The 15,233-nt window shown below is 43.5% G+C and overlaps 1 pseudogene; it reads left to right on the top strand.

The window, feature by feature from the left end:
- The first annotated feature begins 1,780 nt into the window (after positions 1–1,780).
- Positions 1,781–14,045, top strand: LOC123096953 (AAA-ATPase ASD, mitochondrial-like; annotated as a pseudogene).
- The last annotated feature ends 1,188 nt before the right edge of the window (positions 14,046–15,233 follow it).

Below are 15,233 nucleotides of genomic sequence, written 5' to 3'. Positions count from 1 at the left end.
AGATATGAAACCAATGTTATCGAACCAGTAGGAGAACCAAGCAACACAACGTAAACAGCCCCTGCACACAGATAACAAATCCTTGCAACCCGACGTGTTAAAGGGGTTGTCAATCCCTTCCGGGTACGGCACCTCAAGATAGGCAAACAGACGTGAGATAAATTGTAGTAGATTGATAGATCGAACGCCAGACAAAATAAATAAGAATAAAACACAGCAAGGTATTTTTGTATTTTTGGTTTAATAGATCTGAAATAAATGCAAAGGAAAAGTAGATCGCAAAGGCAAATATATGAGAAAGAAACCTGGGGCCGTAGGTTTCACTAGTGGCTTCTCTCGAGAAAAATAGCAAACGGTGGGTGAACAAATTACTGTTGGGCAATTGATAGAACTTCAAATAATCATGACAATATCCAGGAAATGATCATTACATAGGCATCACGTCCAAGATTAGTAGACCGACTCCTGCCTGCATCTACTACTATTACTCCACATATCGACCGCTATCGAGCATGCATCTAGTGTATTAAGTTCATGGATAAACGGAGTAATGCAATAAGAACGATGACATGATGTAGACAAGATCTATCTATGTAGAGATAGACCCCATCGTTTTATCCTTAGTAGCAACGATTACATATGTGTCGGTTCCCCTTCTGTCACTGGGATCAAGCACCATAAGATCGAACACACTACAAAGCACCTCTTCCCATTGCAAGATAAATATACCAACTTGGCCAAACAAAACCCAAATATCGGAGAAGAAATACGAGGCTATAAGAGATCATGCATATAAGAGATCAAAGAAACTCAAATAACTTTCATGGATATAAAAAGATAGATCTGATCATAAACTCAAAGTTCATCTATCCCAACAAACACACCACAAAAGAGTTACATCATATGGATCTCCAAGACACCACTGTATTGAGAATTCAGCGAGAGAGAGGAAGCCATCTAGCTACTAACTATGGAACCGAAGGTCTACAAAGAACTACTCATGCATCATCAGAGAGGCACCAATGGAGGTGGTGAACCCCATCCGAGATGGTGTCTAGATTGGATCTGGTGGTTCTGGACTCTGCAGTGGCTGGATGAATATTTCGTCGACTCCCTAGGGTTTTGGGAATATTGGTGTATTTATAGAGCAAAGAGGCGTTCTGGGGGGCACCCGACGTGGGGACAACCCACCAGGGCGCTCCTGGGCCTCCTAGCGTGCCCTGGTGGGTTGTGCTCTCCTCGGAGTACCCCCCAGGCACAGCCATGGCCCTTTACGTGTCTTCTGGTCCATAAAAAATCTCCGTGGAGTTTCGTTGCATTTGGACTCCGTCTGATATTGATTTCCTGCAATGTAAAAAACATGCAGAAAACAGCAACTGGCACTTGGCACTATGTCAATAGGTTAGTACCAAAAATTGACTGTAAAATGATTATAAAACATCCAAGATTGATAATATAACAGCATGGAACAATCAAACATTATAGATACGTTGGAGACGTATCAGGGCGCGCCCCTCTCACAACTTCGGTGTCGAATTGGAGTGTGTTAGTCTTCGCTACTGGATCGGCACCTTCGAATCCTCTGACGAGGCCGCGCGTGCATACGAAGTGGTCACGTGGAACTTTGGCCGGACAAGACACGAGATTAATTTCCGGAGATCGAAACCGGGGAGGAGGCGGAATTTTCGTCGAGCCGAAGAATCTGACCATACGGCCGATTGAAGGGAAGAAGAAGAAGCCAAGGATTCACATTGCTCCCGGTGAGAGTGATGAAGCGGTGATGGCGAGGTTCACGGGGGAGAATCCGCAGTATGCCCAGAACGGCTAGAGTACTATTGGAAATGTCTGGCCGAGCAAAAGAAGAAGACGGCGAAGCACGAGGACGAGGCTGGACCCTTGACGGTGATCCCTGTCGATCTGAGTCAAAGAAGGAGGATGAGGAGCTCCACGACTCTACGACCCCACCACCGACGCGTTCTGGGCACGGTTCGTGAGTGATCATGACGAGTAGTTTTATCTACTCCTAATGTCTCAGTTGATAGCCTCGTACACCGGTTTTATTTCGTCTCACCTCCCACCACCCACTCCATGCTGATTTTTTTATCAATTGTTTTGTTTTTCTCTCCACTCATTTATTACAAATCAACACTTTCCTAATGTATAAAAGACTACGGATCTAACTTTACTAACTTATTCAAATCAACCGATCCCTCTCTTTAGGAAACAAATAATGAAATTTAAGGATATTAACATGTAAATAATGACAAACAAATCTCATTATGAAAGCATTATGTATCTACTTATTTTGTTACGGAATCTCTACTTCTAATGTCTCAGTTGGTAGTCTGGTACACCGGTTTTATTTTCGTCCGGTTTTATTTTATCCCACCTCCCCCCCCTCCATGCTGATTTTTTTATCAATTAGTTTATTTTTCTCTCCACTCTTTTATTACAAATCAACACTTTCCTAATGTACAAAAGATTGTGGATCTAACTTTTTTAACTTATTCAAATCAACCGATCCCTCTCTTTAGGAAACAAATAATATATTTTCAGGAAACAAATAATGAATTTTAAGGAAATTAACATGTAAATCATGACAAAGGAATCTCATTATGAAAGCGTTATGTATCTACTTAATTTGTTACGGAATATTATCTGTGTTCGTATTCTATCAGCGTTCCGGACGCCCATGGCCACCATCCTCATTGACGAGGCCGCCGCTGCCAGCTCCGGCTCCACCAATGACCTTTACGACGCTGCACAACTCTACCTCGGCTCGCACTGCCTTGCCGCTGCCTCACTGTGCACCTCTACAAGTCGAGCCAGTCAAGCATTCCCCGTCGAGCGAAGCGCGGGACACAAGCACAACTCGTACAACGTCTTCGGCAGCGTCAGCGGCGACCACCGCAACCTCCAGTTGTAGTTCCCCCGCCAGCACCGTGACTTCGTGCATGACACCTACATCCCCGATGTAATCGATGAGGCCACCAGGATGCGGCTAAAGTCATGGGTGCGCAAGCTCTACACCAACTATGCGGCCGCGCCCAGCGATGACCACATCCGCCTCTGGACCTTCCACACCTTCTCCCACCCTTTCACCTTCGACACGCCCACCGTCAACCTGGCACTCCGCGAGGAGATCTGCGCCGACCTGCCCCGCTTCAACGCCCGGCGGGAGCACTAGGCGTGCATCGACCACTCCTGGAAGCGTGAGTACCAGCTCCACGGCCCGCCCGGCACAGGCAAGACCAACCTCGTGGCCACCATCCTGAACCTCCTCGAGTTCGGCGTCTATGCGCTGGAGCTCACCATGGTGCCCACCAACTCCCACCTTCGCCGCCTGCTCATCTCCACCATGCCCAAATCCATTGTCGGCATCGAGGACATAGACTGCTCCCTTGACCTCTCCGACCAGAAGAAGAGCTCTGGTGGCCGACGAGGACAACACGCAGCCGGCGAACTATCCCCGCCTGTCACGGCGGCCATGCCAGTGATCGGGCGTTGATAATCCCCAAGTCCAAGGAATCATCGTAGCAATTTCCAAAGGTGAGAGTGATAAGTATGGAGTGTAGAACCCACAAGGAGCTAAAGGTAAGATCAATATTCTCTCAAGTCCTATCTGCCACTTATATGACTCTACATACACCGAACGTTTGCTTCAATATAGAAACAAGAAATAAAACTACGTTGTGGGTATGAAGAGGATAACTTTGCCTGATATTGGAGAACTAAAATATAAAAGTGGGTGATGTTAACATAAAGTTAGAATATATTACTATATATTATAAATAGCGAGTGTGGAATAATGATGGGTCGGTGTGCGGAATTATCCTCGGCAATTGCTAACAAGATCGGTAGTTGTCATTGCAATTTCATATGAGGGAGAGGCATAAGCTAACATACTTTCTCTTGTTGGATCATATGCACTTATGATTGGAACTCTAGCAAGCATCCGCAACTACTAAAGATCATTAAGGTAAAACCCAACCATAGCATTAAAGTATCAAGTCCCCTTTATCCCATACGCAACAACCCCCTTACTCAGGTTTATGCTTCCGTCACTCAAGCAACCCATTATAAGCGAATCATGAACATATTGCAACACCCTACAGCGGGAATCCCTCACGTGTGCGCGGCATGGAAGGCACCATAGGACAACACCAAATAAAACATACAACTCAAACCAATCTAGATCATCAATCAACCCAAAGGACAAAAGAAATCTACTCAAAACATCATAGGATGGCAACACATCATTGGATCATAATATGTGGCATCAAGCACCATGTTCAAGTAGGGGATTACAGCGGGGTGCGGGAGAGTGGACCGCGTAAAAGAGATGAGGATGGTGATGAAGATGGTGATGTTGATGAAGACGATCACCGCGGCGATGGTTCCCCCGGTGGCACTCCGGCGGCACCGAAAGAGAGGGGGAGAGGTTCTCCCCCTTGTGATTCCTCCTCCATGGCCTCCCCCCTAGATGGGGAGAGGTTCTCCCTCTGGTCCTTGGCCTCCATGGCGATGATGGTCCCCTTCGGGATCCTCCTCCATGGACTCCGGTGATGATGGCCCCCTCCAGCAGGGTGCCAGAGAGGGCCTAGATTGGTTTTTTGTGGCTACAGAGGCTTACGGCGGAGGAACTCCTGATCTAGGTTTTGTTCTGGAGTTTCCTCAATTTATAGGAGTGTTTGGCATCGGGGACGAGTCAAGAGTGTCCACGAGGGGGCAACAAGACCGGAGGGCGCGTCCCCCACCCTTGTGGTGGCCTCGGGACTCCCCTCTGGTATCTTTTTGCTCCATTATTTTTTATATTTTCCAAAAATATTCTCTGTAAATTTTCAGCCCATTCCGAGAACTTTTATTTCTGCACAAAAACAACACCACGGTAGTTCTCCTGAGAACAGCGTCAGTCCGGGTTAGTTCTAGTAAAATCATACAAAAATCATATACAGTTGTTGTAAACATGGCAAGAATACTTCATAAATTATAGATACGTTGGAGACATATCAGCATCCCCAAGCTTACTTCCTGCTCGTCCTCTAGTAGGTAAATGCTAAAAGAAATAATTTATGAAGTGTGAATGCTAACAAGTGCACAAGTTTGATAAATGATAATTTCAATCACTTCTTCTAGCATCATTATATATCATAAACAATAGCTCATCTCATAAAACTTCCCATGATCAAGTAGCAAGCTATTCACAAGTTAAAGTATAGACCATAAAGTTTCTTGAAAACTAACAAACCATGTTCTTAGTCATCAAACAATTCCAATTCATCTTATTTTCAGGAAGGGTCTATGTAAGAGCTTTGATTTAGCAAACTCCACATACTCAACTATCATATAGTCTTCTATGATTGCAAACACTCAAAGCATATTTTTAGAACAAATAGCATCCGTCAAACACAGAGAAATATAGGGGCTTAATGTTTCGCCTCCCAACTTATTTATCATATAGATAATTGTCAACAATAATAATTCATGATCAAATATATTTGAATGGTCATATATGCAAGTATCTTTCCCCACTACATGATGCTTGCCAACTAAGAATAATTGAGGTTGAAATAGGAAGGGATACAATTGACTCTTGCATAAAATTAAATACATGAAAGTAAAAGATATATATATAGGTGGAGGGGGGAGGAGCCAGCCCTAGGCGCGCCCCTCCCTTTCCTTCCCTTAGGCGTGGAGGAAAAGGGCAGGAAGGGGCCGGCGGCTTTCCCGGCCTCAGGAGCCTCCCCCCTTCCATGTTATGGAGCATGGGGGAAAGGAAAGGGGGGCTGGCTGCCCTAGGGCGCCCCCTCCTTCCTTCTGGTGCGTAGGGAAGGGGAGGTGGAGCGCACCCAGCCCCCTTGTGGGCTGGTGCACCTCCCTCCTTGGCCCATGAGGCCCACCAAGTAAGTATAACCTATTGGTGGCCTCCCGGAACCCCTCCTAGCATCTGATGCATTCCGAAACCTTTCCGAAACCTGAATACCTTCATCCCATATATTAATCTGTACCTATGGACCATTCCGGAGCTCCTCGTCATGTCCATGATCTCATCCGGGGCTCCGAACAACATTCGGTCACCAACTCACATAACTCATATAATACTATATCGTCAACGAACGTTAAGCGTGTGGACCCTACGGGTTCAAGAATGATGTAGACATGACCCAGACGCCTCTCCGGTCAATAACCAATAGCGGGACCTGGATTCCCATGTTGGTTCCTACATATTCTACGAAGATCTTTATCGGTCGAACCTTTATGACAACATACGTAGTTCCCTTTGTCTGTCGGTATGTTACTTGCCCGAGATTCGATCGTCGGTATCTCCATACCTAGTTCAATATCGTCACTGGCAAGTCTCTTTACTCATTTTGTAATACATCATCTCGTAACTAATTCCTTAGTCACTTTGCTTGCAAGCTTCTTGTGATGATATATTACCGAGAGGGCCCAGAGATCTCCGATATACAGAGTAATAAATGCCAATCTCCATCCACGCCAACTCAACATACACCTTCAGAGATACATGTAGAGCATCTTTATGATCACTGAGTTACGTTGTGACGTTTGATAGCACACAAGGTATTCCTCCGGTATCTGGGAGTTGCATAATCTCATGGTCGAAGGAACATGTATTTGACATTAAGAAAGCAGTAGCAATAAACTGAACGATCATATGCTAAGCTAACAGATGTGTCTTGTCCATCACATCATTCTCCTAATGATGTGATCCCGTTATCAAGTGACAACTCATGTCCATGGTTAGGAAACCTTAACCATCTTTGATCAACGAGCTAGTCTAGTAGAGGCTCACTAGGGACACGGTATTTGTTTATGTATTCACACATGTATTTAAGTTTCCGGTCAATACAATTCTAGCATGAATAATAAAACTTTATCATGAATAAGGAAATATAATAATAACAACTTTATTATTGCCTGTAGGGCATATTTCCATCAGTCTTCCACTTGCACTAGAGTCAATAATCGAGTTCACATCGCCATGTGATTAACACCCATAGTTCACATCGCCATGTGACTAACACCCAAAGAGTTTACTAGAGTCAATAATCTAGTTCACATCGCCATGTGATTAACACCCAATGAGTACTAAGGTGTGATCATGTTTTGCTTGTGAGAGAGGTCTAGTCAACGGGTCTGCCACATTCAGATCCGTATGTATTTTGCAAATTTCTATGTCTACAATGCTCTGCATGGAGCTACTCTAGCTAATTGCTCCCATGTTCAATATGTATCCAGATTGAGACTCAGAGTCATCCGGATCGGTGTCAAAGGCATCAATGTAACCCTTTACGACAAACTCTTTATCACCTCCATAACCGAGAAACATTTCCTTGGTCTTCTTAGTAACTAAGGATAATTTTGACCGATGTCTAGTGATCTACTCCTGGATCACTATTGTACCCCCTTGCCAAACTCATGGCAAGGCACACAACAGGTCTGGTACACAGCATGGCGTACTTTATAGAACCTATGGCTAAGGCATAGGGAATGACTTTCATTCTCTCTCTATCTTATGCCGTGGTTGGGCTTTGAGTCTTACTCAACTTCACACCTTGCAACATAGGCAAGAACCCTTTCTTTGACTAATCTATTTTGAACTTCTTCAAAACTTTGCCAAGGTATGTGCTTTGTGAAGGTCCTATTAAGCGGCTCGATCTATTCCTATAGATCTTGATGCCCAATATGTAAGTAGCTTCACCAAGGTCTTTCATTGAAAAAATTCTTATTCAAGTATCCTTTTATGCTATCCAAAAATTCTATATCATTTCCGATCAGCAATATGTCATCCACATATAATATCAGAAATGCTACAGAGCTCCCACTCACTTTCTTGTAAATACATGCTTCACCATAAGTCTGTATGAAACCATATGCTTTGATCTCCTCATCAAAGCGTATATTCCAACTCTGAGATGCTTGCACTAGTCCATAGATGGATCACTGGAGCTTACACACTTTTTCAGCACCTTTAGGATCGACAAAACCTTCTGGTTGCATCATATACAAATCTTCTTTAAGAAATCCATTAAGGAATGCAGTTTTGACGTCCATTTGCCACATTTCATAATCATAAAATGCCGCAATTGCTAACATGATTCGGACAGACTTAAGCATTGCTACGGGTGAGAAAGTCTCGTCATAGTCAACCCCTTGAACTTGTCGAAAACCTTTTGCGACAAGTCGAGCTTTGTAGACAGTGACATTACCATCAGTGTCCGTCTTCTTCTTGAAGATCCATTTATTCTCAATGGCTTGCCAATCATCGGGCAAGTCCACCAAAGTCCACACTTTGTTCTCATACATGGATCCTATCTCAGATTTCATGGCCTCAAGCCATTTATTGAAATCTGGGCTCATCATAGCTTCTTCATAGTTCGTAGGTTCCCCGTGGTCTAATAACATGACTTCCAGGACAGGATTATCATACCACTCTAGTGCGGAACGTATTCTGGTCGACCAACGAAGTTCAGTAGTAACTTGGTCTGAAGTTTCATGATCACCATCATTAGCTTCCTCTCTAGTTGGTGTAGGCATCACGGAAACGGTTTTCCCTCGTGTGCTCCTTTCCGATTCAAGAGAAGGTACAACTACCTCATCAAGTTCTACTTTCCTCCCACTCACTTCTTTCGAGAGAAACTCCTTCTCTAGAAAGGACCCATTCTTGGCAACAAAGATCTTGCCTTCGGATCTGTGGTCGAAGGTATACCCAATTGTCTCTTTAGGGTATCCTATGAAGACGCACTTCTCTGCTTTGGGTTCGAGCTTATCAGGCTGAAGCTGTTTGACATAAGCGTTGCATCCCTAAACTTTAAGAAACGACAGCTTAGGTTTCTTGCCAAACCATAGTTCATACGGTGTCGTCTCAATGTATTTAGACGGTGCCCTTTTTAACGTGGATGCGATTGTCCCTAATGCATAACCCCAAAATGATAAAGGCAAATCGGTAAGAGACATCATAGAATGCACCATATCTAATAAGGTATGATTACGACGTTCGGACACACCTTTATGATGTGGTGTTCCAGGTGGCGTGAGTTGTGAAACAATTCCACATTGTTTTAAATGAAGGCCAAACTCGTAATTCAAATATTCGCCTCCGCGATCCGATCATAGAAACTTTATTTTCTTATTACGATGATTCTCCACTTCACTTTAAAATTCTTTGAACTTTTCAAAATTTTCAGACATGTGTTTCATAAAGTAGATATACCCATACCTACTCAAATCATATGTGAAGGTCAGAAAATAACACCCGTCGCGTGCCTCAACACACATCGGACCGCATACATCGGTATGTATTATTTCCAATAAGTCATTAGCTCGCTCCATTGTTCTGGAGAACGGAGTTTTAGTCATCTTACCCATGAGGCATGGTTCGCAAGTATCAAATGATTCATAATCAAGTGATTCCAAAAGTCCATCCGCATGGAGTTTCTTCATGCGATTTACACCAATATGACCTAAACGGCAGTGCCACAAGTATGTTGCACTATCATTATCAACTTTGCATCTTTTGGCATTAATATTATGAATATGTGTATCACTACGATCGAGATTCAATAAACCATTACATTGGGTGTATGACCATAGAAGGTTTTGTTCATGTAACAGAACAACAATTATTCTCTGACTTAAATGAAAAACCGTATTTGCAATAAACACGATCTAATCATGTTCATGCTCAACGCACACACCAAATAACATTTATTTAGGCTCAACGCTAATCCCGAAGGTAGAGGGAGTATGCGATGGTGATCATATGAATCTTCAAACACTTCCAACACACATCGTCACCTCGCCCTTAACTAGTCTCCGTTTATTCTGCAACTCCTGTTTCGAGTTTCTAATCTTAGCAACTGAACCGGTATCAAATACCTAGGGGTTACTACGAGCACCAGTAAGGTACACATCAATAACATGTATATCAAATATACCTTTGTTTGCTTTGCCATCCTTCTTATCTGCCAAGTATTTGGGGCAGTTCCGCTTCTAGTGACCATTTCCTTTGCAGTAGAAGCACTTAGTCTCAGGCTTGGGTCTAGCTTTGGGCTTCTTCACGGGAGTAGCAACTTGCTTGCCATTCTTCTTGAAGTTCCCTTTCTTTCCCTTGCCCTTTTCTTGAAACTAGTGGTCTTATTAACCATCAACACTTGATGCTCTTTCTTGATTTCTACCTCCACCGATTTCAGTATCGCGAAGAGCTCGAAAATCGTTTTAGTCATTCCTTGCATATTATAGTTCATCACGAAGCTCTAGTAGTTTGGTGATAGTGACTAGAGAATTCTATTAATCACTATCTTATCTGGAAGATTAACTCCCACTTTATTCAAGTGATCGTAGTACCCAGACATTCTCACATGCTCACTGGCTAAGCTATTCTCCTCCATCTTGTAGGCAAAGTACTTGTCAGAGGTCTCATACCTCTCAACACGGGCATGAGCCTGAAATACCAATTTCAGCTCTTGGAACATCTCATATATTCCATGGCGTTCAAAACGTCTTTGGAGCCCCTATTCTAAGCCGTAAAGCATGGCGCACTAAACTATCAAGTAGCCATCAGATCAAGCATGTCAAACGTTCATAACGTCTGCATCAACTCCTGCAACAGGTCTGTCACCTAGTGGTGCATCAAGGACATAATTCTTCTGTGCAGCAATGAGGATAATCCTCGGATCACGGACCCAGTCCGCATTATTGCTACCATCATCTTTCAACTTAGTTTTCTCTAGGAACGCATTAAACTTCAAGCGAACGGTAGCACGGGCCATTGATCTACAACATAGATATGCAAATACTATCAAGAATAAGTTCATGATAAATTAAGTTCAATTAATCAAATTACTAATGAACTCCCACTAAAATTAACATCCCTCAAGTTATTTAAGTGATACATGATCCAAATCAACTAACCCATGTCCGATCATCACGTGAGATGGGGTAGTCTTCAATGGTGAACATCTCTATGTTGATCATATCTACTATATGACTCACGTTCGACCTTTCGGTCTCCAGTGTTCCGAGACCATGTCTGTACATGCTAGGCTCGTCAAGTTTAACCCAAGTATTTTGCTTGTGTAAAACTGGCTTACACTCATTGTATGTGAACGTAGAGTCTATCACACCAGATCATCATGAGCTGCTTCGAAACGACGAACTTTAGCAACGGTGCATACTCGGGGGGAGAACACTTTATCTTGAAATTTAGTGAAGGGATCATCTTATAATGATACTGTCGTTCTAAGCAAAATAAGATGCATAAAGGATAAACATCACATGCAACCAAAATATGTGACATGATATGGCCATCATCATCTTGTGCTTTTGATCTCCATCTCCAAAGCATCGGCATGATCTCCAACGTCACCGGCTCGACACAATGATCTCCATCGTTGCGTCAGGGTCATCTTGCCAAATATTGCTTCTACAACTATTGCTAACGCATAGCGATAAAGTAAAGCAATTACATGGCACTTGCATTTCATACAATAATTAAGAGATAACCCTAAGGCTCCTGTCGGCCGTAGATATTACAAAACATGATCATCTCATACAACAACGTATACCACATCACGTCTTGACCATATCACATCACAACATGCCCTGCAAAAACAAGTTAGACGTCCTCTACTTTGTTGTTGCAAGTTTTACATGGCTGCTATGGGCTTCTAGCAAGAACCGTTCTTACCTACGCAAAAACCACAACGGTGATTATCAAGTTTGCTATTTTAACCTTCTACAATGACCAGCCATAGTCAAATTTGATTCAACTAAAGTAGGAGAAACGGACACCCACCAGCCACCTTTATGCAAAACAAGTTGCATTTCAGTCAGTGGAACCAGTCTCATGTGCGTGGACATGTAAGGTGGTTCAGGCCGCTTCATCCCACAATGCCTTCGAATCAAAATAATACGTTGATGGTAAGTAGTATTACCATCACCGCCCACAACTCCTTTGTGTTCTACTCGTGCATATCATCTACGCATAGACCTGGCTCATGATACCACTGTTGGGAAACGTTGCGTGGAAAACAAAAAAATTCTACGCACACGCAAGATCTATCCATGGAGATGCTAGCAACGAGAGGGGAGACTGTGTCTACATACCCTCGAAGACCGTTAAGCATAAGCGTTTATCAACGCGGTTGATGTAGTCGTACACCTTCACGATCCGCCCGATCAAGTACCGAACGTACGGCACCTCCGCGTTCAGCACACATTCAGCTTGTTGACATCCTCGCCTTCTTGATCCGGCAAGACAGCGAAGTAGTAGATGAGTTCCGGCAGCACGAAGGTGTGGTGACGGTGGTGATGCAACTATCTCCGCAGGGCTTCGCCGAGCACTATGAAAATATGACCGGGATGAACTAGAGGGAGAGGGGCGCCGCACACGGCTTGGGTATCGTTGTGTGTGTTTCCCCTCTCCCTCCCCACATATATATAGGTGGAGAGGGAGAGGAGTCAGCACTAGGCGCGCCCCTCCCTTTCCTTCCCTTAGGCGTGGAGGAAAAGGGCAGGAGGGGGCCGGCGGCTTGACCTGCCTTAGGCGCCTCGCCCCCCCCCCCCTCCATGTATGGAGCATGGGGGGAAGGAGAAGGGGGTCGGCTGCCCCAGGGTGCCCTCCTTCCTTCTAGTGCGCAGGGCAGGGGAGGTGGACCGCGCCCAGCCCCCTTGTAGGCTGGTGCGCCTCCCTCCTTAGCCCATGAGGTCCACCAAGTAGGTATAACCTACCCATGGCCTCCAGGAACCCCTTCCGGCACTCCGATACATTCTGAAACCTTTCTGAAACCCGAATACCTTCATCCCGTATATTAATCTTTACCTCTGGACCATTCCGGAGCTCCTCGTCATGTCCGTGATCTCATCCGGGATTCCAAACAACATCCGGTCACCAACTCACATAACTCATATGATGTTATATCATCAATGAACGTTAAGCGTGCGGACCCTACGGGTTCGAGAATGATGTAGACATGACCGAGACGCCTCTCTGGTCAATAACCAATAGCAGGACCTGGATGCCCATATTGGTTCCTACATATTCTACGAAGATCTTTATCGGTCGAACCTTATGACAACATACGTAGTTCCCTTCGTCTGTCGGTATGTTACTTGCCCGAGGATAATAGAAAACAAGAATGGAGTGATGATGAACTCAAGAAACTTTAATCTCCATACCTATTTCAATCTCGTCACCGGCAAGTCTCTTTACTCGTTCCGTAATACATCATCTCGTAACTAACTCCTTAGTCACTTTGCTTGCAAGCTTCTTGTGATGTTATATAACGAGAGGGCCCAGAGATACCTCTCTGATATACAGAGTGACAAATCCCAATCTCGATCCACGCCAACTCAGCAGACACCTTCGGAGATACCTGTAGAGCATCTTTATGATCACCCAGTTATGTTGTGATGTTTGATAGCACACAAGGTATTCCTCCGGTATCCGGGAGTTGCATGATCTCATGGTCGAAGGAACATGTGTTTGACATTAAGAAAGTTGTAGCAATAAACTGAACGATCGTATGCTAAGCTAACGGATGGGTCTTGTCCATCACACCATTCTCCTAATGATGTGATCCCGTTATCAACTGACAACTCATGTCCATGGTTAGGAAACCTTAACCATGTTTGATCAACGAGCTAGTCTAGTAGAGGCTCACTAGGGACACGATATTTGTTTATGTATCCACACATGTATTTAAGTTTCCAGTCAATACAATTCTAGCATGAATAATAAACCTTTATCATGAATAAGGAAATATAATAATAACAACTTTATTATTGCCTCTAAGGTATATTTGCATCAGGTGGTGGACGGCTTCATGGCCGAGGCTAAGGGCCTACTCTCCACCGACGTGTGCATCATGCTGGCCAGCATCGGCGGGGTGTTCATGGGCTGCGATGGCGCAAGCGCCTCTGCCGCCCTCAGGAGGCTCGTCGGCAAGCTGCGTGGAAGGAAAGACATGTCGATCGCCGAGATGGTGCAGTCCGGTGCATTGACAGGTGAGAAGATGGAGTGAGCCAGACCAGATACTGAGATTGACCAGTAGTACATGGCTTGTTGCAGCATTTCCCGGAGAATTGCTGAAGGAATTAACTTCAATAGTTATGATATCAGCACCAGATTGATCGATGTATGTGTTCGTGTCATCCTGTTGCGGGATTTGCATACAGTGAAAGCTTGGTATATAAACTACTTATTTCAGATGTACTATGATATCTACATTATTCTAGTATGGTAAATCCCCTTTTGTCTCTTAGTTCTGTTGAAAGTTATAATATACAATGCCTATTCAATCAAAGATAGTTCTCACGATCTAATGTTGTCGAATTTTTGTGCAATCTTGATTATGTACTTCTGTCAAGCTCGGAAGGATACATTCGTCTATTTTTTAGCAGTTTCCTCTTTTATATTTACCTTTCAGAAATTAACCAACAATTAAAGACGAAAGTATTATAGCTTTATCTAGTCAAAATAAAAATATCTTCTACATGTTGTACTTATGTTTCATGATTTAAACTGACTATCCTGATAACAGGTGATGTGAAATCCTTTTAGAAAATTGGCATTCAATATGGGTTGGGATTTTTCTAATATTGGATTGACAGCCCATGCAAGACTTGATTTTTGGGGCATCTAATGTTATCTTCTCTTCTTTGTGTGTATGCTCATCACGGGTTGTTTAAGCTAACTTATATGGTAACCTTTCTTAGATAGATCATTTGATCTTTGCCTATCATATGTTTTATTTCAGCAAAAATATTCCATATGTTTTATTTCTTTTCCATCCTTGCATGGGAAATGTTTCAAATGCTCACCCGGAGCTATTTATCTGTTAAGAAATAAGGTCAGTTATTTATCTATTTTTCTGTTAGGAATATGATTTTTTGTCACCAACCTATGTATGAAGAAGATTTCATAAATTGCCACACTAATATTTATTTCAATAGAAGAACTTTTTGTCCATTTGTTGCATAGCAGACGGGATCATTCACCAGCAGACTCAAGCGGAAGCAGCTACAGGGGGCACAAATGTGTGAAACGCTGAAGAGAATGATATCTCTACAATCTGGACGTTTCCGAGATTCTCGAGATCATAGCAGCAAGAAAAACTTGGTAAGTTGTCCCTTTCATGTCAATCTTTGTTAGAAGGGATACAACCAATTAGTAACCATATAGATGGTTTGATTGATCACAATGTTTTTGG

Source organism: Triticum aestivum, chromosome 4D, assembly GCF_018294505.1.
Source record: "Triticum aestivum cultivar Chinese Spring chromosome 4D, IWGSC CS RefSeq v2.1, whole genome shotgun sequence".
Classification (NCBI taxonomy): domain Eukaryota; kingdom Viridiplantae; phylum Streptophyta; class Magnoliopsida; order Poales; family Poaceae; genus Triticum; species Triticum aestivum.
This window is presented reverse-complemented; position numbering and strand designations above follow the sequence as displayed.